This window comes from Trachemys scripta, chromosome 2 (assembly GCF_013100865.1).
Source record: "Trachemys scripta elegans isolate TJP31775 chromosome 2, CAS_Tse_1.0, whole genome shotgun sequence".
NCBI classification, from domain to species: domain Eukaryota; kingdom Metazoa; phylum Chordata; order Testudines; family Emydidae; genus Trachemys; species Trachemys scripta.
Genome location: NC_048299.1, coordinates 63,094,361 through 63,119,997, shown reverse-complemented (window position 1 = coordinate 63,119,997; position 25,637 = coordinate 63,094,361). Strand labels below are relative to the sequence as shown.

Below are 25,637 nucleotides of genomic sequence, written 5' to 3'. Positions count from 1 at the left end.
ATAGAATGATCTACAAATAGCATCTCTTGCATCTGAAGAAGTGAGGTTCTTACCCACGAAAGCTTATGCTTCCAATACTTCTGTTAGTCTTAAAGGTGCCTCAGGACCCTCTGTTGCTTTTTACAAATCGCATAGTAATTTAAATTGCTGTACAGCATCCCAGGAGCCTCAAGCAGCTGGGAGAAGGAGTTGCTTCATAAGCAGAATTGTGGCAGCCAAGCCACGGGAATCTTCGGAGTTCTTCCTGCACAGATGCATTGCCTTATGGTTGCCCAAACAGCAGGCTCAGTGATTGCCTTGGAAAAGTGCTGGATATGTCTCCCTTTATGGGTGTTGTCAGATGCTGGGAAGCACGCTGGGACTGGAGGATTGCTGGGGTCTGCTTGCTTGGCTTCGGTGTGGAAAGCAGCTGTACCCAATCGTAGTGCTGTCTGAGCACTGAATGTCAGCATTCTGCCCAGTTGCTCTGCAGGTGCAGTAATGATGGTCCCTTCTTTCCCAGGCTCCAGCACACAGGCAGCCAAAATGTAGTTCCCTATGAACAGAATGAGTTGCTCCTGCTTCATCTCCATCACTAATTCTTACAGTTCTTGCTGCTAACTGAGTTCTGACCCTCCCCACAAGTGTAAAATAAGCCCATGTAGCTTTCCCCCTCAGTAGTCCTGGCCAGTCTATATAAAATCATTTATAATTCACACGGCATGGATATGACATGTTTATGCTTAATCATGTCAACCTAGTTTACTTTGATAGCAAAGTAAACAGTGTACTTTATGGTCCATTAACAATGTTCAAGGTAACTAATGCTGACTTATATCCTTGCACTGAAATCCTAGTCTGTATTTTCCTGGGAACTGACCTGCCATTTTGACCTCATAAGGACCAGAGTTGGGCGGAACCAGTTCATACCACTACCTAGACTTTCCTCCAGAGATACCTATATGCCTGCTCACTAAAGGGAGCAACCTACTAATGCCTACACTGGTTTTCCTGGCTTTACATATTTAACAAATGCACAATATGAAGGACATAGCAGAAAAGGTAAAGTGACCTGCGATAGGAATCAGTGCTTTGCCTTGTACAAAGTTTTCTGTAATCTCAGTTGGGAAATGTTGATTCTTATGTCAATACTTTGCAGAAAAATAAGAAAGTTCCTAAGAGGAAGCAAGATCCTTTGAGTCTAAGATGAGCAATTTCACCATCCTTATGAGGTACAGTTCAGAGATGCACTGCATGCATAGCAATGACACTGGACTAATTAGACTCCAAGTCCATTTGGAAGGCACCTTTCATGCTCTCACTTTTGCTTATAATTAGCATCAATTACTGCCTTTTGCCATGTTACATACCCCAAACCCTCTCCCTCATATACTTTATTGTAGCACAAACTGTCCCGGTTTCAACAGCATTGGCAGAACTGTGCATACCAAGTTTTTGAAAATGATTATTATTGGAACATCAAATGATTGATACTGCTGTGGGGATAGGGAGATTTTTTTTTTAAAAAAAAAAAACCCACAATGCTTGTTGAATCATGCTATGGAGTACTCCTACTGCCACACTTTCTGATCATAACTTTATCATTACAGCAGTGTTTAGGATCTGAGCCCTTTGGGCTAGCACCATACAGACAAATAACAAAGAAGACAGTTTCTTCCCTGGAGAACTTATAGTGCAGGTATCAGACAGAAAGCAACAGGTGGACAAAACAGACAAATGAGATGGTGGGTGGGAGGAAGGACATAAAACAATCACAATTTAGCAGAAAAATAGGAATCTTAGTGGGGGGGGGAAACAGAAAATCATGTATCTGATTAACTTGGCCTTAACTCTCACACTATACTGAGGTGGACAATTATTTCCTCAGATTTTTTTTGAACATACTAAATGGACCATGTTTAATGCTGTCTTAATTGTGAACCCCTCACTATGAATATTCAGTACTTGCTACTCAGATTGTATTGGTGAATTGTCATTGGTCATATAAGATTCTAGGCAAAAGTGAATCCATTAAGAGGAGGTGGAGCAAATATTAACAGAAGGGATAAGCCAGGGTAGGAAAAGAGTTTCAATTCCTCTGTAAAGCATGAGCAAACACACACCAGCATTTCACCACTTGAAATCAACGGAGCCTGACCTGATCTGTGTCTCCTCAGTTTGATCTCACTGATTACAAGCTGGAAGAGTCTTCATCTGAAAAGTCAGAAAACATCAGTTACACAATAGTAACTTTTCTTTGCATACCTCCCCACACACATACTCCATTTTCATTATTGTTGCTGAGTTGTACATGAATGAACTGCCAGTGCACTTCCCTCTCCATCAGTCTCTCCTCATTAATAAAGCCCTATTGACAAAACTTTCACATTCTTTACTCTCAGAAATGTTGGCAAATAACATGTGGGAGGCATGGTTCTGGGTCAGTGAGTCTTTTGATCTCACCTTTGACATCCTCCACCCTGCAGAGCATCCCACAATCTGAATAATGGCAGAGAGAGTAAATGTATAAGGTTTGCGGATGATACGAAGCTGGGAGGGATTGCAAGCACTCTGGAGGACAGGATTAGAATTCAAAATGATCTCGATAAACTGAAGAAATGGTCTGAAATAAATAGGATGAAATTCAATAAGGACAAATCCAAAGTATTAGTTAGGAAGGAATAATCCATTGCACAAATACAAAATGAGAAATGACTGCCTAGGAAGGAGTACTACAGAAAAGGATCTGGGGGTTATAGTGAATCACAAACTAAATGAGTCAACAGTATGATGTTGTAAGCAAGATATGAGAAGAAATTCTTCTGCTCTTCGGCATTGATAAGGCCTCAATGGGAGTACTGTATCCAGTTCTGGGCACCACACTGGGAAATATTTGGACAAATTGGAGAAAGTCCATAGGGGAGCAACAAAAATTATTAAAGGTCTAGAAAACATGACCTATAAGGAAAGATTTTTAAAAAGTGGTTTGTTTAGTCTGGAGAAGCGAAGAGAAGACTGAGGGCTAACAAGATAAGTCTTCAAGTACATAAAAGGTTGTTATAAAGAAGTGAGTGATAAATTGTTCTCCTTATGCACTGAGAACAGGAGCAGAAGTAACGGGCTTAAATTGAAACAGGAGAGATTTAGGTTAGACATTTGGAAATCTTCCTAACTGTAAGGGTAACTAAGCACTGGAACAAATTACCTAGGGAGGTTGTGGAATTTCCATCATTGGAAGTTTTTAAGAACAGGTTAGACAAACATCTGTCAGGGATGGTCTAGATAATACTTAGTCCTGCCTCAGTTCAGGGGACTGGACTAGGTGACCTATCGAAGTCCCTTCCAGTTCTGCATTTCTATGATTCTATGTTTATTAAGCATGGATAATGTATTTTGCTATGTGCAAGACACAAAGACAGTTCCTTAGAGAAGAAGATGAGACAGGACACACAGGTGAGGGTAAGCTACAATGCAGATTTTCTCCTCCTTTTAGATTTCCTCCCAGCTTGAAGGCCTTCCCTCTGGGCTTGATATTGCTGCTAAGTGTTGCTGGCAGGCCATGCCTCTGCCCCATCTCTCCAGGATGGATCGTTAACTTCTTTATGCACTGGTCTACTGTGGCTTTTCCACCCCAGAGTCAAAGGGGAGCTAAAAGTGAGGTAGGTAAAGAGTAAGCAAGCTACCACAGAGTCAGAGACTGGGACAAAAGAGGAAGGAGAGTATTGGGGAGAAGGGGATGTGGCAGAGGGTGACTAAAGAAACTCATGCTAGACCTTGTTGATCTACTTTGAAGTCACTGTGATTCTGGATAGATCGGGAAAGGAGGGAGGAAGTCTCAGGTGGCAAGTAGGCTTCTGGGCTGGGCAGTATGCTGGTACCCAATATCTACGCGGTGCAAAAATATAAATTGAAGATGGGAAGATTAAGACATTCCTAAAACTTCATGTTTGGGTAGATTTTTGCCAAGGATCCTGTCTTTTGGCCTTTTGAGTTTTAACAGGGCAATCCTATCCATCATAGTTATAAACAAGTTTACCCAACAATTAAGTTTTAAGTAGCTGAATTAGAAAGGGTAATGCTTCATTTTTGGATTTGGATCAGATTTGAAACGATTTGATTTCCACATACCTAATTTTCCTCGGAGCCAATTTAAATGGAGACTGATTCTTCAGTTATGGCATAGCTTCACCACGCTGTCGGACTTCTAATTTACTGAGGCTTGATTTAGCCTGATAATTTGCTGAATTCCTCAGTTAGCATTAAAAAAGCTAGATGTGAGTGACTGAGTTGTATAAAGAAAACAAGAATATCATCTGTAGACAGTGTTGTGTGTCTTGTCATTGGATAAATCCCTTTGATTTGGCTTGTGCTTTTGATGATTTGCTCAAGGAGTTCAATGATTAAATCAAGTAACATTGAGACGGGATAAGATGAAGGGCAAGAACAGTGGCTTGTGGGATTGCAGAAAATATGCTACTACAATTTTCAAATATTTATCCCTAACTCTCATTTAGTTAAAATTTGGAACTTCAATGGCCATTCCATCCAATCAATTCTTTGTTAGAGTCCACAGAAATAGTGTAGTGACGATCTGTTAATATTAGAAAAGAATATGAAATATACATCCCTTCTTAAATTGCCAGAAGATTTACAGCTACTGACAAATAGAGCTTGATTTTGGCTGATTTAAATATGGAAATAATTTATCCAGCTGAAATGCTAGTACTTTTGCCAAGAGTCTTGACTGGATTGATCAAAAGTATTGCTCTAGGTACTAGGCATGCAGACTTATTCCCAGATTTGGCGATAAGGATTCTGGCTTTTAAGATTTTTTTTCCCCCTGTGATATAGACTCTCCTGAGGTGACTACTTCTTGGATTCTGTAGAAACCTCAGTTTGATGCTGCCTAAGGTGACCATATTTTCAAAACTGAAAATCAGATCCCAGTATTCTGTTCTTCTGCCTATGTCATCCTATCCTTTAGTATGTTAACCTCTCTTTGTCCTTGCTGCTGTTTGCTTCTGCACCACACTCTTTATCTTTTATTTTTAAACTCAGCCTAATTCACTTTGTCTTTCCCACAACTCAAAGTCTTCACTTGGGCCCTGAACCAGCCCATATCAATATAAATGGAAAGATTCCCACTGACTTCAACAGGCATTGGACCATCACCAGGCCTTTATACAAGTGGTGTGTCTAGGGGTACATCTACACTACAGCGGGGAGTCGATTTAAGATACGCAAATTCAGCTACGTGAATAGCGTAGCTGAATTCGATGTATTACAGCCGACTTACCCCGTTGTGAGGACGGCGGCAAAATCGACTTCTGCCGCTTTTTGTCGGCGGCGCTTACTACCACCTCCGCTGGTGGAGTTAGAGCGCCGATTCGGGGATCGATTGTCGCGTCCCGACGGGATGCGATAAATCGATCCCCGAGAGGTCGATTTCTACCCGCCGATTCAGGCGGGTAGTATAGACCAGGCCTAGGAATGTAAATCTGGGTGGGTCCCAGTTTATGGTGGATAGTCAAGGACTTGCCCTGGGGACAGGTCGTGGGGTTGGATACTTAATTTCCCTGCATCTGCAAGGGGAGAGGAGGGCTTCTGGTTTGTTGCTGGAGGTGGGGCAGGGACCAAGGTGGCGCCCCCTCCCTTGAGTAGCTCTGGCTCCAGGTAGCCGAACAGGGCAGGCTCTTTAGCTCAGAGGGAGCCATCAGTGCAGAGCACCTGGGTGTGTTCCCCCACCAGCCTCTGTGGTAGACAGCACCCCAGGTCAGACAGCTGGGAATACTCCGCCTTCTGCTGCAGGTGGCTGTGCTCAGGGAGCACTCCCTGCAGGTTCTAGAGATAGTCCACGATGTAGCAGAAGAGGATGTGGTCGTGGTCAAAGAAGAAGAGGGCCATGCTGCCCCAGGGCAGCTTGACCAACTGCTGCTGCAAGAACATGCACAGAATAATGAGTCCTGTACCAAGATAACCATGCTGTGCCACGTATATCCTGCTTGGCCACATTCAGGTCCACAATCTCCAGGAAGGCAGCCAAGCCCACACCTCCAACACCACCAGTCCCCGCCAATGGGGGGACACAGTCCCTGGGCTGTCCCCCCCCGGCACTGTCCGCCAAGTCCATCCCGCAGTGAGCCCACTGCGACCAGGGAGTTTCCATCTCCTTCCCTTACTCTAACAGGTGCTGGGGAACAGCATCCTCTCATCCTCCAGATGGTGGGAAGAGTCTCCTCTTGCCCCCTTTCACTGTCCTCTGCTCTGTGCTGGCAGAGACTCTCACCTCTTCCCTTGCTCTGGGAGCTGGCAGAGCCATGTCTTCATAGGCTTAGATTTGGGAACATCTGATCACCCTTCTCCCTAAACTGAGTGAAGCAGTGCCTGTGCATAGGGTAAGTGTGAAGTCAGCACTCTGGGTTTGTCTAAGCTTACAATGCTACAGCGGCACAGCTGCAACTGCACCACTATAGTGCTTCAGTGTAGACACTTGCTACAGTGATGGGAGGGGTTCTCCTGATGCTGTCATTAATCATCCACCTTGCGAGGTGATAGAATTCTTCCATTGACTTAGCACCGTCTACACTGGGGGTTAGGTCTGCATTGCTGCATCTCTCAGGGGTGTGGATTTGCCACCTCTAAAAAAGACGTAGCTAGGCCAATGTATGTTTTCGGTGTAGACCTGCCCTGAGTCTTTCCTCCCCAAATCAGGACATTCTAAGTAGCTACTCAAGCTGTCTATATAAGGCAACAGCAGCCTGGGGCACCACCCTGCTCGTATTGAAGTCAGTGGGAATTTTACTAGTTACTTCAATATTAACAGGATTGGGCCCTGATTGAGACCTGGGGTATCCTAAGTAGCTGTAAGAATGCACCATTCTGCCTGTGTAGATATGCTACACGTATATGAAAATCTGTCATTGCTTTGATACCCAACAAAGGGTTTTCTTTTCTTTTTTCTTTTCTTTTGTATTTATTTGGCTTTTGTCAAGCTTATTGTAAGGTAGCCAGTTTAATAAAATGTAATGACAATAAACATCCAAGCTTGCCTATGCCTTAATACTTTGCTTTCCACTTAGCACAGAAACTGTTCCTGCCTGCAAGAAAGATAAAGGAGGGAGTAACTTCTAAGCCAATAAAATAGTTTTGTATTATATTCTTGTCAAGTTATTTTCTAACTTAGTTTTTGTCTAGCTCCATTGCCAAAAATAGCACTGACGGTAAAAGTGTCCTTAATATTAGTAGCAGTATGACATGCCAGTAAAATCTGACTTGATTTCACTGAAATAAACCAACTAGCTCTTTTTTTGTTGTTAATTTCTCCCAAAGAGCTTTTAAATATCTCTTTTTTTTTAAAAAAAAGAAAGACAAAGAGCATTACTTTTTCTTTAATCAACAGATCTCTCGGCTGACTCTACGTTTTGTTTTCATGCTGAAGGGGAAAAATATTTTCCTGGCAGGTTTAGAATGATTTTTCTGATGATCTTTTCTTTTGGAGCCAACATACATTTTTTCACAAATATTTGATCTGACATAATACTGTACCTGGAATTTCACACCAGAAAGAGTCATATTTACTGCAGCAAGCACTTGCAACTAGGCTACAAGCCCTCCGGCAAAATATGAGAAGCCAAAAGAGAAATTTAAATGTGTGTGGTGGGGGGGAGGGGAGGCATCATTTCCCATAGGAAAGAAAGCCATGAAATGTCTGCTATCTATAAAAGCATTTCAGAGATCAAGTGATGGAATGTTATATACAGACATATGTGCCAACCATTATCATCTTTGAAAATTATCTCAACAGTTTGAAATCCTGTTAATTAAAAAAGAAGTAAAAGAGATGATGACTCTCAAAGTGCACGTGCATGGAGCAATACAAATGTTTCAAATTGATGTGACTCAAAGCAAAAACTGCATGCTCCAAATAAAAATACACATGTGCACTGTTCTGAATTTATGAAGGACTTTGATTTGATATAAACCACCATCTCACTTTTTGGAGCTTACCAGTGTTTTCTTTCATAAATGTGTTTTCTTCAAAGCTTGAGTATCTCCAGTCAATTTAGTCGTCCAGATGTGGAATGGATTTCCTATGCACTTGTAGCATGAACAAAATGTGATGACTTTTTGCCTGGAAGCCAATGAAAAAAAGAGAAACATTTTCAAATTCCAACCAACTTCGGCTTTCAAAAAGATTGACTAGGATGTGTCTTGGAAAATTCCTAGGCCTCAGCAGACAAATACAGCTGCCTTGATATATGTCAGGTCATTGTTCTGCAACTGGAAAGCTGTAGCTTTGTCTGTAGCAGTATGGACATTCACAGGATGCTGCCGTTCCTAAGTATGCATTCTTACTTTTGTACCTGCTGCAAAGCACAGTAAACTATGCAAAGGACTTTGGTGTGCTATTAACAGGCTTTCTTTACAGTCCTGTACTTGACAGAGATTTATATAGTGTTTGTGGTGCTAGAAATCCAAGTCCAGTGCCTGGATGTGATAGAGGAGTCCACCTTCAAAGATTTTCCACTAAGAGGAGAACTCTGAAATGTACAGTAGCTAAACTTTTGTTATCCAAACTATTCATGGCCCCTTTGGCATTCAAATAATGAGGAGCAACCTGTTGGTAAGCTTCACATTAGCCATGTTGAAACTACAATGTGACGTGGCTTTGGGAATAATCTAAGCAAGTGCCAAAAAGGACAGGCACTCCTTGACCACCAGTGTGTGTGGAGCCCAGGGATACTTTCAACTGTCACTGCCCCTCTGTGCCTGCTGTGCAGAAATTTGGGGTCACTAGGTCTGTAAACATAGATCCCATACTCCTTTCTCCAGCAAACCCTGTAGGGAGCTCTTCAGCACCAGGGCTGAGCTCTCCTTCACAGTTTTTTGGGGGTGCAATGGTCTCCTGTGGAGCCCTCAATCAATGCTTGCCCTGCCGTGCAATCCAACGTATGGCTTAAGTAAAGGCCCTCCATAGCTGGGTGAATTTCACTCTGATAGAGGCAGCCATTATATGCAGATTAGTAAACAAGATCACTAAGTTTTACATTATATTATAAATTCTAGTGAATCCCGTTTTTACTATACATTGGTCTTTGTTGGAGCGTATGCTGTATTTGTACGACTGTCTGCCCAACAGTTTCTGAGAATTGAAAGTGTGAAAACAACAAATAAAGAAGTTATGAGGGAAAACCCGCTGCCTTTATTTGAAATCTGTTCCCAAATCTGCGGCTGGCTAAACTTCACCCAGATGTTATTATGTGGTTATGGATTTTGGATGTTCTTTTTGCTGACAGTGAAGCCAACACACACCCATCCTGCAAATGATCTGCTGGGGGAAAAACAACTATGCACCACAGTTAAGTACAAAATTCAAAATAGAGACATAAGCCTCTTTTGGCACAAGTCTGTACTCTCTAGACAGTGCTCCTAGTGAGAAGGGAAAAAATCGGAGACCTTGTGTAATCCTGCAACCCAGGACTGAGTTGGCCCATAACACAAATTAATAATAAGCAGGATGAACATTACTCAATCATAATTTTCTTTCCCCATCCTAACCTTCTTATTTCTTTCAAATTTTTTTTCCCTTTAGCCTTCTTTCTCTTTCAACACTTGTGTACTTCTGTTGCCTAGTTCCAATGAAAGAGAGGAGAAACCTTTTGTTTTATATTCATGAAGGGTGCTAGGACTCTGTTCCTGTTAGGCCTGAATGGGAGAAGCTACTTGATAAATACGACTTTGCTGTTTGTTAGGTATTGTGTTTAAAGATCTGAAGCAAGGAACAATCACAGGATGTTTGGTTTCATTATAATCTTTTGGCTAAGATTTAAAACAGAGCTTCTGGCCATTGATGATCATTAAAGAGCCAGCCTAAGGCATTTTTTGCCATGCCAGGGATGTTCAGCCAATATTCTGTCCAAATTCCAATGCAGACAATTATGGTCTGCCTGGCCTTTCGTCTGGATTTGAAATACTTCTTTCCTGGAATTCTGTTCTAAGATGTTACGGATTGTAAATATGGGATATTAAAAGAGGTGCCTACACTTTAGTGGCAGATTTTATAATTCCTGTTTATCCAGTGTGTAAAGTATTCAAACGTTGGACTTGATTCACCTAGAGTCTTTGCCTAGGGTGACTAGATAGCAAGTATGAAAAATTGGGATGGGGTGGGGAGTAATAAGCACAGTAAGATAAAGTCCTGAATATCGGGACTGTCCCATTAAAATCGGAAGATCTGGTCATCCTATCGCTGCTAGTAATCGTACTAACAAGATATGTGTTCCTATGCTGGTGAGTTATGAGAAATAGGGCTTCAGTATAATTGAAACAGTTATTAGGGTGATCCAAGGAAATGCTAATACCCCTCATAATGTATGCAACTCTGCTTTGATCCAGCCTTCAAAAGGAAGTTCATTGCCATTCACGGCTTTTACACCTAATTTCTCTTCAATATCTAACAGTTCTTCAGTGGGTCTTAAGTCTAGCTCCAGGAAACGGTCCTCTTTCATTTATTATCACTGATTCCTGAGCACCTGTATCCCATAATGCCATTACTTTCTTGTGGTGGGGATAACAGAGCTAACATTTTTTCCAGTTAACTTGGCCACACTTCCTTGCTGTGTGGGAGCACCTATAGTAAAATGCTGGTGAACCACAGAATTTGGGCAATTCATTGCTATTATTCTGTGGCTACCTGCAGGATGTGGCATACAGTGTTTTCTACAGTGCTGCATCTGACAGTCTATCTATAATTCTTGCTGATATCCTGAACAAAGCATAACCTGGCCAATGTTTTCTCCTTTCTACCGGCAGCAGGAACAAGTATCTTGGGATTTTCCTTTACATTGTTGTTGATCCTCCTGTTTCCCAATTGCTGTGGTTAATCTTGCACATGACATCCTCTTGCTTCACACAACAGTGATCACATCCTTGATTTGAGTTGCCCCATTCACGTTTGTCCCAAATATGCCCCATTTTGACAGCATCTCTGATAACGCCTTTTCATTTGTCCTTTTTGGGTTGCATAGTCAGAGAGAGAGAGAGAGAGAGAGAGAAAAAATATATATGACTCTATAGCCTAGTGATTAGGGCACTCGCCTGGGAGTGAGGACACTCAAGTTTGCGTCCCTTCACCAGTGACTAATAATTATTTATACACAGTGGAAGAAATTTCAACAGGATAGATTGAGGGACCCCGGCCCCAGACTTCCCTATAGCCCAGGGGTGGACAAACTACAGCCCAGGGACCGCATCCAGCCCTTCAGACATTTTAATCTGGCTCTCAAGTTCCCACCAGGGAGTGGGGTCCGGGGCATGCCCCGCTCCGACACTCCAGCCGGGGAGCAGTGTTGAGGGCTCACCCTGCTCCACGCAGTTCCCGGAAGGAGCAGCATGTCCCCGCTCCAGCCAATGGGAGCTGCAGGGGCGGCGCCTGCGGTGGGGCAGCACACAGAGCTGCCTGGCCGCGCCTCCGTGTAGGAGCTGGAGGGTGGACATGCTTGAGGTAAATGCTGCCCGGAGCCTGCACCCGCCCCACCCCCACACCCCAGCCCCCTGCTGCAGCTCTGATCCCCCTTCTGCCCTCTGAACCCCTCGGTCCCACCCTCCTGCATCCCTAACTCCTCATGCCCAGGCCCACCCCAGAGCCCTCACTCCCAGCCGGAACCTTCACCTCCTCCCACACTTCAACCCCCAATTTTGTGAGCATTCGTGGTCCGCCATACAATTTCCATACCCAGATGTGGCCCTTGGACCAAAAAGTTTGCCCACCCCTGCTATAGCCCAATGACTAGGGTACTCTCCTGTCATATGGGAGAGTTCAAATCCCTTCTCCACATCAGCAGAAGAGGGAATTGAATCCAAGTTTCCCACATCCCAGGTGAGTGCCCCTAACTGCCAGGCTAAAAGTTATAAAGTCAACACCACCTCCCCTTCCTCCCTCCCCTCCAATCTTGTGAATGGAGCATAAAAAATCTGTCTGAAACTATTTGAAACTGTCGAATTCATGAATAGTTTTGGGCTGACTGGAACTGAGTGTTTTGTTTTGTTTTTTTGCAAATACACTACTTCTATAACAAACTTTGCTTATATTAAAGCTCTGTTAGGGGGTATAAACAGCTTTCAATCTCAAGCATCACATTTTGAATCTCTGTCTCTTCAAATACGTCAGACAATAAAGAAAGGTCAAGGATTACGTGAGTCCGCTGCTCAGTGGAGGTGAGCTGGTAACGGAAGGTGATAGGAAGTCAGAGCTCCTCAATGCCTATTTTGCTTTAGTCTTCTCACAAAAAATAACATGTGACTAGAAGACTAGCAAAGTTACCATAGATGACAAAGGGGAAGGGATGCAGATTGGGATAAGTAAAGAACACGTCAGAGATCTTCATTACAAAAGGGGAAAAAGGAGGAGCCAGGGAACTATAGACCAGTTAGCCTGATTCCAATACCTGGGAAGCTACTACAGCAATGTTTAAAACATTGAATTTGCGAATACCTGGAGGATGAAGGGAGGTAATCACTAGCACACAGTATGGATTTATCAAGAACAAATAACCAGTAGGGTCCCACAGGAATCAATTCTGGGTCTGGTTCTGTTCAATATCTTCATCAATGATTTAGAAAGTGGCATAGAGAGTACACTTATGAAGTTTGCAGACGATACCAAGCTGGGAGGGGTTGTAAATTCTTTGGAGGATAGGATTAAAAATCAGAATGATCTAGACAAACTGGAGAAATGGTATGAAGTAAATAGGATGAAATTCAATAAGGACAAATGCAAAATACTCCACTTAGAAAGGAACAATCAGTTGCACACATACAAAATAGGAAATGACTGCCTAGGAAGAAGTACTGCGGAAAGGGATCTGGGGGTCATAATGGATCACAAGCTAAATATGAGTCAACAGTGTAACACTGTTGCAAAAAAAGCAAACATCATTCTGGGATGTATTAGCAGGAGTATTGTAAGCAAGACACGAGAAGTAATTCTTCCGCTCTACTCCACGCTGATTAGGCCTCAACTGGAGTATTGTGTCCAGTTGTGGGCGCCACATTTCAAGAAAGATGTGGACAAATTGGAGAAAGTCCAGAGAAGAGCAACAAAAATGATTAAAGGTCTAGAAAACATGACCTATGAGGGAAGATTGAAAAAAATGGGTTTGTTTAGTCTGGAGAAGAAAAGACTGAGAGGGGACATGATAACAGTTTTCAAGTACATAAAAGGTTATTACAAGGAGGAGGGAGAAAAATTGTTCTTAACCTCTGAGGATAGGACAAGAAGCAATGGGCTTAAATTGCAGCAAGGGCAGTTTAGGTTGGATATTAGGAAAAACTTCCTAACTGTCAGGGTGGTTAAGCACTGGAATAAATTACCTAGGGAGGTTATGGAATCTCCATCATTGGGGATTTTTAAGAGAAGGTTGGACAAACACCTGTCAGGGATGGTCTAAATAATACTTAGTCCTGCCTTGAGTGCAAGGGACTGGACCTCTCGAGGTCCCTTCCAGTTCTATGTTTCTATTCCATGCCAAACCAGCTTGATTTCCTTCTTTGAAAGGGTAACTGATCTGGTAACTGATTTGTGGAATGTGGTGGACATAATATACTGGGACTTCAGCAAGGCTTTTGACATAGTCCCACATGACATTCTGATAAGTCAGCTGGAGAAAGGCGGGCTTGACAGAACTACCAGTAAGTGGATAATAATTCTTTAATAGTTACTCTTTGTTTGTGGTTGTTTAATGGAATGATGTTGGATTGGAGAGAGGTCTCAAGTGGGGTTCCACAGGGATGTTGTTTAACATCTTTATTAATGTGCTGGATGTAGGTATAGAGAACATACTGATCAAGTTTTCAGATGACATGAAGGTAAGAGGGTTTGCCAATACTTTGGAGGATAGAGCTAAAATTCAGAGAGATCTTGATACATTGGAGAACTGGGCTATAGACAACAAAATAAAATTCAACAAAGACAAATGTAAGGTGCTACATTTAGGGAAGAAAAAACAAATGCACAAATACAGAATCAGGGATAACTGGCTTGGCAGCAGCACTGCTGAGAAGCATCTGAGAGTTGTGCTGGTTCTTAAATACAACATCAGTCAGCAATGCAATTCTGCTGCAAAAAAAGCAAATGCAATTTTAGGTTGTATGAACAGAGGCATAGCATGCAAGTCATGGAAGGTGATAGTACGGCTCTATTTGGCACCGGTTAGGCCTCAGCTAGAGTATTGTGTCCAATTTTGGTCACCAATGTATAGAAAGGATGTAGAGCAACTGGAAAGGATCCAAAGGTGAGCAACAAAAATGGATGGAATGCAAGCGATATGAGCAAAAGCTGAAGGAACTAGGTATGTTTAGTTTGGAAAAGAGGAGATTAAGGGGGGGATATGATAGTGTCTTCAGCTACTTGAAAGGCTGCCATAAAAAAGATGGAGAAAAGTTGTTCTGTTTTGCCACAGAGGCTAGGACAAGAGTCAATGGGTTCAAACTTCAGCATAGCAGATTTAGATTAAATCTCAGAAAAACTATAAGAACAGTAGGACAATGGAACAGACTGCCTAGGAAAGTCCAGAGAAGAGCAGGAAGGTTGTGGAAGCTTCTTCACTGGAGGTTTTCTAAAAGAGGCTGGTTAGCCATGGATGGTTTAGACACAACAAATCCTGAATCTTGGCTAGGGGTTAGACTAGATGAGCCTTGTGGTCCCTTCTAACCCTATCCTGTTCATCAACACTCCTTTTAAAAAGGCCCAGAACAATTTATCTCAGTGGAACCTCCAAATTTGCTGCCCCTTCAATGACACAACTTGGCTTATGAAGAAGAACTGTAAACCAGTGGGCTAACTCACTAGCACCAAAGAACACTTCCCAGCCACAAAATTTTAATTCCTTTTCTTCAGGGTTTCTCTTTCATTTCTTCAAACAAAATTATTTAACACAAGTTCAGCATCTGAGTCATGTCCCTCTCCCCTGACCCAGGGTCTTCTATCTACTCCCTGCAATTCTTAACTCCACAGACTATCTGCTTGGGAGTCAAGGCAAGCCTCTCTGCTCCCTTCATTACACTGTGCAGACCATCCTATCTAAACAGTGCTCTTTCCCCTGACCCAGGGACTTTTGCAGGTGCCTTCCTGAGCAACTTGCTGACTTTGATGAAGATTGGGTGAGCTTCAAGCTATTGCCTGACACCTAGCCTCCCGGCATCAGCTGGGAGGCAGCTGTTTATTCATAGGAGGAGGTTAAGCCCAACTCCTTTACTTGTTCTTTGAACTCTAACTTTCCTTGTGAGTTTTCTGCAGACCAAGTCCTTCCATTCCCAGGCTATGTGCTGACTTTCTAACACAGCAGCACACACTGCCCCCAGGACCTATTCTCTATTTTAAGGAGGCTGCTCCTGCTCTCATTATCTTATATGCCTACAATACAAATAAAACAACAAACATGTTCAAACTAGGGTTGCCAACTTTCTGATTGCAGAAAACCGAACACCCTTGCCCTGCCCCACCCCTTCTTTGAGGCCCTGCCTGCCGCTCACTCCATCCCCACTCCTTCAGTCACTCACTCTCCTGCACCCGCGCTCATTTTCATCAGGATGGGGTAGGGGGTTGGGGTACAGGAGGGGGGTGAGGGCTCTGGCTGGGGGTGGGGGCCAAGGGGTTTGGAGTGTGGGATGGGGCTCCGGGCTGGGGCAGGAGGTTGGGGTCCATGGGATTAGGGCTCTGGCTGGGGGTGCAGGCTCTGGTGTGGGGTTGGGGATGAGGAGTTTGGAGTGTGGGAGGGAGCTCAGGGCTGGGTGTTGGGGTTCAGAAGGGGGAGGGAGAGAGGGGTGTAGGCTCTGGGAGGGAGTTTGGGTGCAGGAAGGGTCTCAGGGCTGGGGCAGGGGTACAGGAGGGTTTGGGATGTGGGCTCAGGGTGGCACTTACCTTGGGCAGCTCCCCAGAAGTGGTGACATATCCCTCTGGCTCCTAGGTAGAGGCGTGGCCACAGGGGCTCTGCGTGCTTCCCCCAGCTACAGGCGTTGCCCCCGCAGCTCTCATTGGCCGCGGGTCCTGGCCAATGGGAGCTGTGGAGCTTGTCACTTGGGGCGCGGGCAGCGCACAGAGCCCCTGTGGCTGTGCCTTCACCTGGGGAAAAGTTGGAGGGAAATGCTTACCACTTCCGGGAGCCACAGGGAGCCAGGGCAGGCAGGGAGTCTGCCTTAGCCCTGCTGCGCCACCAACTGGACTTTTAATGGCTTGGTCAGCAATGCTAACCGGAGCCACCAGGGTCCCTTTTCAACCAGGCATTCCAGTCGAAAACTGGACACCTGGCAACCCTAGTTCAAACACCATAAGAAATTATTTCTCAATATAAACAATATGTATTCATTTCTAAAATTGTCTATTACAGTGTTCTTGCATACACTTGCAGGGTTGAATCTATCCACCATAGAAATGTCTTTAATATCACTGGATAGATGAGTTTCACACAACTATCTCTGGTAAGTGCAAACAGTTTCATGTGCAAAATATGCAGGTCCAAGTTTTAGGGACCAGTTTGCAAACTTGGCCAAGAAACTTGGCAAAGCACTGTCCAGACCAAAAATGCTGTATAAACAGAATACGATGTTAACAATCTATTTCTTCTGCATTTGTTTTGTTTGCACAGATCCCATCACAATAGGATCTTCGTCCATGTCTAAGGCTCCTAGGCATTCCAGTAATATGATACAGGTCAGTCTGATACAATATCTGTGTGTTCTGGCTCTGATCAGTTTTGGCTTGTTGTTTTGAGGGGCTGCATACCCCAGTGCTCTACAAATGCAGTACATAAAAGAGATTTTTAATAGTCAGATTCAGCATGATAGTGTTCGAGCTGTCTAAGCTGGTTGCACTGATGGTTTCTTTGTGCAGTTGGACAGACACCGTTCTGCTGACCCCCTCTGGTGTTCATCCTATCAAACAGCACAGCTATGAGGTTCACCTCTTAGCTTCCTGAATGTTTTTATTTTAACTATCGCCTCCTCTTTCCTTGAGTAGTTCTCTAAAAGGGCAAGCTCACTAGAGCTGAATGCCTTTGTTGTCCTTGGCAGCCTGACCCAAATGCAAAGGGAAATAACAGTGATCTCCTATGTTCAGTAACTCTTCTTTTTGACCTTTTTCATAGAAAAATTATAGTCTACAGGGAAAATGACAGAAATGTGTGTGACACAAACAGCCTTGTGGCAACATGAGAAATTTGTTTCTTTAAAAAAGTGAATTGTGCAATATGCTGAGATAGGCTGAAGGAAAGAATTTTTAAAGATTCAGTTTCATGGCTAAGGTCCAGCTAAGGCATCCATACTTCATAATCTGCTCTTAAAAGCTATCAGCTTCATCCAAACTGGAACCAAAGAAGGAGCGCCTTTTGGTTTGGAGTCTGCCCAAAGCCAAAAACAACAATTTTCAATTCAGAAATTTAAATCCAACAGCCCCCGTCCCCTGCAATATTCAGATGATTTTGGTTTGAAGTTTCTATGTTGGTACACCTCTAATTGTACACAAAGGAGGAGGAATTACATCTCCTGATAGGAACAGATGATAAAAGGATACTATCAGAATTTTTAAGCCTAACAATTAATTATCTTGGGCGTAGCCGTGTTAGTCTGAATCTGTAAAAAGCAACAAAGAGTCCTGTGGCACCTTCTAGACTAACAGATGTATTGGAGCATAAGCTTTCGTGGGGCTTATAAGGTGCCACAGGACTCTTGGTCAAATTAATTATCTGTGACCCTGGTTTATATAGAAGTTTTTAGCTTTGAAGATTCTAATTGGAATGATTTGCATTGTTGTCCTTAAACCAATCTCTGTTGCAATGTCATTCTTCTAATGTTAAAAAACAAAAAAAACCACCACCATTCAATTTGCTTTGTGTACCTGGTCAGAATAAAAACAGAACATACGTGCTATGACACTAACATGGAGGAAGGAGAAAGAGTCCCCAGTGCTCACACAGTTTTCTCTTTATGTTACAGTAGCAGTAAAAAAAAATTTAAGATGCCCATAGGACAAGGGTCTCTTTAAATCCTGCCTACATTTAGGGTGAAGTCAGGGGAGATACAGAAGTCTACAGCCAATGTGAGATCTGAATCAGGCCCTTGAAATAGAGTTTGGAAGAAGTTACAGAATTAGGGCACTATCCATTTGAACATATCCATGGCTTTCAGTGTTGCAAAAGGCCTAGAAAGTATGAGATTCTATTGCTGTAGCAGCTTGATATAGTCAAAGGAAAGGTTTCCTTGCCTCAAACGCGCAAGTGCTAAATAAGTAAGTTCAAAACAAAGCTCTCCTTCATGGCTGTAATTTGGGAAGTCACCTGAGATGAACCGCATGCAAATGAGCTACCCACTTTTTGTGCTCATGTATTTTCTATCTTGCTATCACAGTCCCCCCTCACTTGGAGATGTGACTACATGGATCCATCCGCTTACTGATGATAGTAGAAAACACGAGAAGGACTAGTATTGCTCCAAGACTATTTTTGTGGGGGCTGCATCTTGCATGTTTTCCATGTGGGAAGTCATACATACATAATGTCCCAAGCAATGCAATGTGCTCCTGCTTTTATTTTAAATATCTGTTCTGCACATACTCAACATTGCCAACTGCAAGCCTTCAAAAACCATGAGTCAGCCCCCCCCAAAATCATTAAATTGGCTTAAAAATACAGTTGGGATTAATTTAATTTCTTCCTGGCTTTTTGTGCCTTTAGGTTTCACATTTTCTTTACAACTATAAGTGCTAGAAACTTATTTTTAAAAATGAAACCTGACATTCTCACATAATCACATGAATCCAAGAGCTGGGGCTTTAAGAAAAACACCAAATATATTGTGATCCGTGATGAAATCACATAAGTGGGTAACGCTGTATACTCTACATCTGCCTGGATTCTGGTCCAAGCTGCACAAAGCATTTCACTTGAGATAAATGTCGTACCCTATCTAGGTTGTAGTGAGGGGTCGGCAACTTTTCAGAAGTGGTGTGCCAAGTCTTCATTTATTCACTCTAATTTAAGGTTTCACATGCCAGTCATACATTAAAATGTTTCTCTTTCTATAAGTCTATAATATACAACTAAACTATTGTTGTATGTAAAGTAAATAAGGTTTTAAAAATGTTTAAGAAACTTCATTTAAAATTAAATTAAAATGCAGAGCCCCGGACCAGTAGCCAGGCAGTGTGAGTGCCACTGAAAAATCAGCTCGGGTGCTGCCTTCAGCACATGTGTCATAGTTGTCTACCCCTGTTGTAGTGTATTGCTGTTGATAACTGTAAACAACTGCTACATACTGCCCCATCCCCAGAGGTGGATGCATTTCAATTATTCTCATATATAGCTTGTAACACACTCTTGGATCCTTTGACATGAAAGATGCAATAGAAATGCAAGTGAATCATTATTATTATTTATTATTCTGTACCTCCCTTTAGAATCCGTTAGCAGAATTAGCAGCTTGAATGGTGACAAAAAAAAAAAAACAACCCTCAGAGCACGTCAATAAACTTGTCATTTTTTAATCACAAGTAATCTAAAATAAAATTGCCAGGATTTAGTTTGTTAAAAAAACCCCAACAATATTCTTTAGTGCTACAATGATGTATGAAAAAAACATTCTTTGGTTTCAAAGAAACTTTCTGAAAACCACCAAGTATGTCATTGAGAAATCTGGCGATGGGAACATGGATGCAACTTACACGCATGCAAGGACACGAAACAGTGAAATTTAAAAGGCAATAGTTTAGACAGATGGCTGAGCAGAAGCAGTCTGCATTGCCAGGGAGAAAATCCTGATACAGTCCTCAGCAATCGCTTCTCAAACTAGCAAGAGTGGGCTGCTATGCAAGAATCAGAGTCAGCCATGGGTATGTTGCAGTATGTCTGCTTCCTAGGAAACAGTGGTGTACAGAGCTATTTTGGCTTCCTTGCGGGTGGGGGACTGTCTATGGAATTTGGTCTGCCATTTGCTTTTGGTTCTTCAGTCCTTTTAGTAACACATGGCAAGATCTCTCTGCATTTAAAAATCAGAGTGTGTAATGGCACCTCTACCATGGGAATTATGGTTTTATTGGGTTCAGAAGGGGGTACAACAGATCAGCCAGTATCTTCGAATTCCTACCTCCCACTCTGTATTTACTCCCACTCTGTTGGGGAGGAAGGTCTCATGTTCCCCATCTGCATCCCCTATGGCAAATTACGGAATAACACGACTGAATTCTAGAGGTTCCTTTCTATTTTGCCATCATTCTAGGCTTTGTCTACATGCAGAGTTGCACTGCTATAACAAATGGTGTGATTGTAAACCAATTTATTGGACTTCCCCCTGAAGCAGATCATGAAACAGAAAGTTTGTGGATTTTGCCCTCCCTTGTTTTGGCCTTTGAGAGAGGAGTTGGCCCTAAATCAGGACAGCACCTTGGTCATGGCTGCTTGGTTGACCCTTTCTTGGAGAGATCCTCACTGTGGGGTCTGTGGAAAAAAGATAAGGAAAGTATCATTATAAACACAGCTGCATGTAGGCTCCACTCTCTCCCCTTGTATGGCCACAAGAGCATTTTCCACAGAGTCTAGCAGAAGGGTGGAGAGGACTATTGGTAGGCTGAGCCCTCCTCCTATGCAGGAGGTGGGAGACACATGGGCAGAAGTTCTTCACTATTCACAGTTATGGGGAGGGGTGACAATTTTCCTCTTAATGTTTCTAGAGGAACACAAAACTTAAATAGGGGAAGTGAATGAAAGGGCTCTAATCACATGGCAGATACATAGAAAGCAAATGTTAACATAGGCTGTAAGTAAAACATGGTTTTGTGTTCATGGTTGGCAGATGACGGATATTCAGGGAGCTGGGTCAAATTCTTGGCTCTGCTGTTGAGTCACTCAGTGACCTTCAGGAAGTGATTTAATCATGGACTCAAGCCTGTTAGGCACTGAGCACCTGCTGAGAGGTGTTGAGAACTCAGCTCCTATTGAAGTTTAGGGCTCTTATTGCATCTCAGTCCTTCACAGGCTCAGGCCCTGCCCTATGTGAAATAACTTACTTGAATGTGGCTCCTTGCCTTGTAACTGCATGAAAATGGAATTCAAGAAACCCTAGCTGTTGATGTCATCAGCGATTAAGCGATTCGAGTGCCTGCTAGGGAGATGTGTGGGAAAGCCTGCAATGGAGATACAGCACAGACTCACCCATACAGCGCCTCCTGCTGGTCATCCTCAGGAATTAGCTCTTCAACCCAGGAACACCCTCTGCAGGCCAGTGATCCACTTGCCATTGGCCCCATGTCCTTATCTCAGGGTTCTGCCTCTTACAGTACCCCACAGTCTTACTGTTTCCACACCCCAGGTGTTCCCCTGGGGTGTGAAAAACCTCAGGTCACCACAGTCATGGCTACTGCCAGTCTCTGTTTAGCCCTCACACCCTGGGGCAAACTGCAGTCTATCAGTCAATCATCACAGGCAACAAAGGGTTTGGACTGGCTACCTTTAACCACCCTCCAGCTGCCCCTCTGCAAGCCCAATACCTAGGAGGCCTAGAACTAGGCCCTGCAGCATGGGGAGTTGCTGGCCTAGGGCTTCCCAGCTCCTAAGGCCCAGCACTACACTGAATTTCCCAGCCAGCCTCCCTCTCAAGTCAGAGAGAGGCTGCTGCTTCTAGCTTCCCTGGCCACCTTATAAGGGCCAGTTGCTTAGTTTGGGGCGTGGCCCCAGCTGCAGCCACTTCCCCCAATCAGCCAAGGGTTTGCTCCCTTCCCCAGCCCCAGCCCTCTGCAGGGCTTTTCCAACCCCTTCCGGGCTGGAGTGGGTGTTCACCCCACTACAGTACCAAATAATGGACTAGTTTTGCTGAAAGAGACTAGAACAGAAGCATTCAGAACTCACATTGTGAAACAAATTACAGGCTGACACCTATCTACTAATAATCTATGATATGGTAAAATAGACAGGAATAGCTCAAAACCCCCATGGCTGAAGAAGGGGGAACTGAGTGTTACAATGGAAGAGCACTTTCACATACACCAATTATACAGCCACTGTATGCATGTTCAGAATTTTAGGTTCTGCCAGGTGCAGGGGGATTTGCCAATGTACACAGTATGTGAAAGCAGGGAGTTCCGTAGACAAATTGTTTCCTCTCCACGCTGCCGTGTGGGGAGCGTGGTGGAGTTGTAAGCTGAAAATGAGGTAGGAGCTCAGGAGGGAAAGAGATGGGACTGACATGACTGAGTAGATTGCCATTTATGAATGGAAAAGTATAGGTGTACAAGATTATTTTGCCATATGGCATGTCTAAATTTTGTAACCTTCTAGCTAACACTCTCTTGGACAGCAGTATTGAAGTAGGGAATGTAGTCTTCACAAGGATGAACTAATCTGTGTAGGCCTGGCTTGACATGAGTAACTGGACATGGGTCTCATTTCTTGGGCGATAAATGGATCAGCAGGCTGGAAACAGACTGTCTGTACTAGCTAAGATAATGGGGAACCCCCAGGAACCTTTTACAATGGACAAGATAACAATGGATAAGGTAAGTCAGGAATGTAAAGATGAGGTAAAGGGTACGACGGACACCATTGAGCCATGTTATTTCAGGATCTTCAAACAGAGTTATCTTATATATTATAATGCAAACTCTGCTTTCATTGAATTCAATGAGATTCAGCTGGTGTGAATGAGAACAGAATTTGGCCCCATATTTTCTACAACACCTAGTCCCCAGAAGTAGGGAAAGCAAAAAAGATAGGGTTTCAGTCTTGTGTGAATTTTATTTTTTTCACTTTTTTACATTTAGGCTAATACTACAAATTAACAGAGCTGTTTCATGTGTCTTCCTTATCTGAGATGACCTTGGAGCCATTTTACTTTGATGACTTTGTCAGATCTGAATGTATACAGAAACTTCAAGAAAATCATTACTTTCCCCCCCCCCCCCCCCCGGATTTTTACTTAGTGGAAATAAGGGCAAAGATTAGAAATAATTACTCCTCTATAGTGGAGCATTATGAAGAATGTAATTAAGACAGGGAAGTCTAGAAGAGTACAATTGAAAAAAATTATGCAGTACTTAAACATTAAAGAAAATCACAAAACTAGCTACCGGTAAGGGGAAAGAACGGGAATAAATTATACATGGATTAAATTCTCAGAGTTATTCAGAATTTGTAGCAATTGAGCAGACTAATTCAGAGACTTATGTGAAAGTGTCTTAATAGCACTGTAATTGACACTGTGTTAACATTCTTTTCTTTCATAAAGCACCAGGCCTGGTTTGTACTGCAAGGAACAGACTGCATGGCTGTACCATACAGTATATGTCAGTCTCTTCGCTTTGGCAGATAGTGAAGAACAACGGCACTATAATTGCTCTAGATAATACTCTCTTTGCTACAAGACAATGGGGCAGACGTATCCAAATGTTTGAACTAGCATTATGAAACAAATGACATTTTGGCATATTTACCAATAATCGCTCTCATTTACTACAATAGACTAGCCAGTGCTACTACATGCAGCTGCTCAAACACTTGTGCCTGGGAAAGAAGGAAACAATTTAAAAATAGGAGTGTGTTCATGTTTAAAAATTAAGCAGGCTCTTTGGCAATTATTTCCACAAACTTGAAGAATAATCTGACATTCAGATATCTCCTTTTTATGTTCACCTGTTTTATTAAGTAAACATTTAATAGAACAACTGTAGCCTGCAGCTCTTACTTGCATGTGAAGTCCCATTGACTTTAATGAGACTTTACTCATGTGACTAAAGGCTGCAAGACCAGGGCTACTGTGCACTCACCACACATCAAAATTTTCAAATGTAGGCGCTTAAACCCATATATATACACGTAACACTAGACGCCTGATTTTCAAAAGGTGTCAAGTACACACAACTCTCATTGAAGTTGATGGGGTTGCAAAGGCTCAGGACTTATGTAAATCAGGCCTCTCATTTAGGTGATTAAATATTGAATGAGGTGCCTAACTTTAGGAAATCAAGTCTGAAATTTGTATCTTCACTTTTTTTATCAAATGACACAGACAAGACAAGGATTAAAGAATCAAAGTTATAAGGTTATTACGAATGAACATCTGAACAGGGTAGATTAACAATGGTTTCAAAGTAAGCTGAGGCTGGAATGATTCCTATTGATTTAAATGGGCTTTGCCTCAGACTCTAAATCATTATTTGTTACATTGAGATTCAAATGACATGATCCTGTCCCTATAGAAATCAATGGTAAAATTCCCCATGTCTTCATTAGGATCAGATTCCAGACTCTAAATTATTCAGAAAGGTACGACCATTTTATCCACTTTTCAAATAAAAAGCAACAGAGGGTCCTGTGGCACCTTTAAGACTAACAGAAGTAGTGGAGCATAAGCTTTCGTGGGTGAATGCCCACTTCAACAGACGCAAGTGAAGTGGGCATTCACCCACGAAAGCTTATGCTCCACTGCTTCTGTTAGTCTTAAAGGTGCCACAGGACCCTCTGTTCCTTTTTACAGATTCAGACTAACACGGCTACCCCTCTGATACTTTTCAAATACATTCTTTTATGCCTGCAGAAATCTTTTCGTATTTGACTTCTAGGCAAATAGTGTTTAGTTTTAACTCATCATGAGAGAGTTTCAAATCTGTGATACCCTTTAATAGAATAGACTTTTTAAAAATCCTCATCTTATTGGAAACTTTAGTTTTCTGCAAACAGATCTGTGAACAGAAATTATTTATTAACTTTTAATAATTTATTTGCAGCAGTGTGCTAGGCACTTTAAAGATATTTATAAGAAAATATTCATGTAGCACATAATGTGTTGGTAGACCTGGCACATACCACCATCTCTGTGGTTTGCTTTTGATAATGTTACATGGGTCCAAATATTTCTATGCAACATTAAAATAGATGGACTGGTTGATTACTGTGTAAATTTTCCTGATATTATATTACTATAGCCCTAGTCCTACTTTGCTTTGTGATAAATCTGGTTTTGGATCTGCTTCCCAAACACCTTCAACACCCACACACCTGTATTCTCCCATTTTTAAGAGAATTTTTTATAAAATTTAGATATCAAAAGGTCTAAAATCAAAAAAGTTGCCCATAAACCTTCAGAGGCTCCTAATTCCTGGGTTAAACAGGGATATGGATTTCTTATTTTACAAACTTCTCTGAAGGACACCAAGCTCACTTTGTGCCTGATTCTGGGAACACTTCTACACATGCTTCAGTTCATACTTGATCCAGTGGATTCAGGTGTGTAAAGTTAAGCATGTGCACAAGTGTTTGCAGAATTGGGGCCTTAGGCATATCATTAACTCAAACCCTGTAGGAGATGCAGAGAAGGTGTGCTGCATATAGGGATGACACAGGGGAAGAGATACTGCATATGAGAGCTGACGGGTCATAATAAAAAGCAGCTTTGCAAAAGACTGGTTCTCAGGTGCTGCTGCTGAAAGATGAGGAGGGATAATTTGAGGCTGTGAAGGAGAAGAGATTTTTACATCCCAGGGATCACCACAGCAAAGGTATGGTTGCTTGCTGACCTAGACTGGAATGGAGCTCCTGTGATGGCTGAGGTATTTTTTATGAAAGGATCAGCATACTCATGTGAGTAAAGTTCATGAGTATAAGAGTGTGTAGTATCAAGAA

General features: G+C 42.6%; 1 long non-coding RNA gene across 1 annotated transcript; it reads right to left on the bottom strand.

The window, feature by feature from the left end:
• Positions 1 to 134: 134 nt before the first annotated feature.
• On the bottom strand, positions 135 to 20,520 carry LOC117871552. Its single transcript, XR_004644273.1, has 4 exons — positions 20,409 to 20,520; positions 7,987 to 8,110; positions 2,138 to 2,193; positions 135 to 535 (listed from the first exon to the last, which is right to left on the bottom strand). It is a non-coding gene; the product is annotated as an uncharacterized LOC117871552 (long non-coding RNA).
• Positions 20,521 to 25,637: the final 5,117 nt, after the last annotated feature.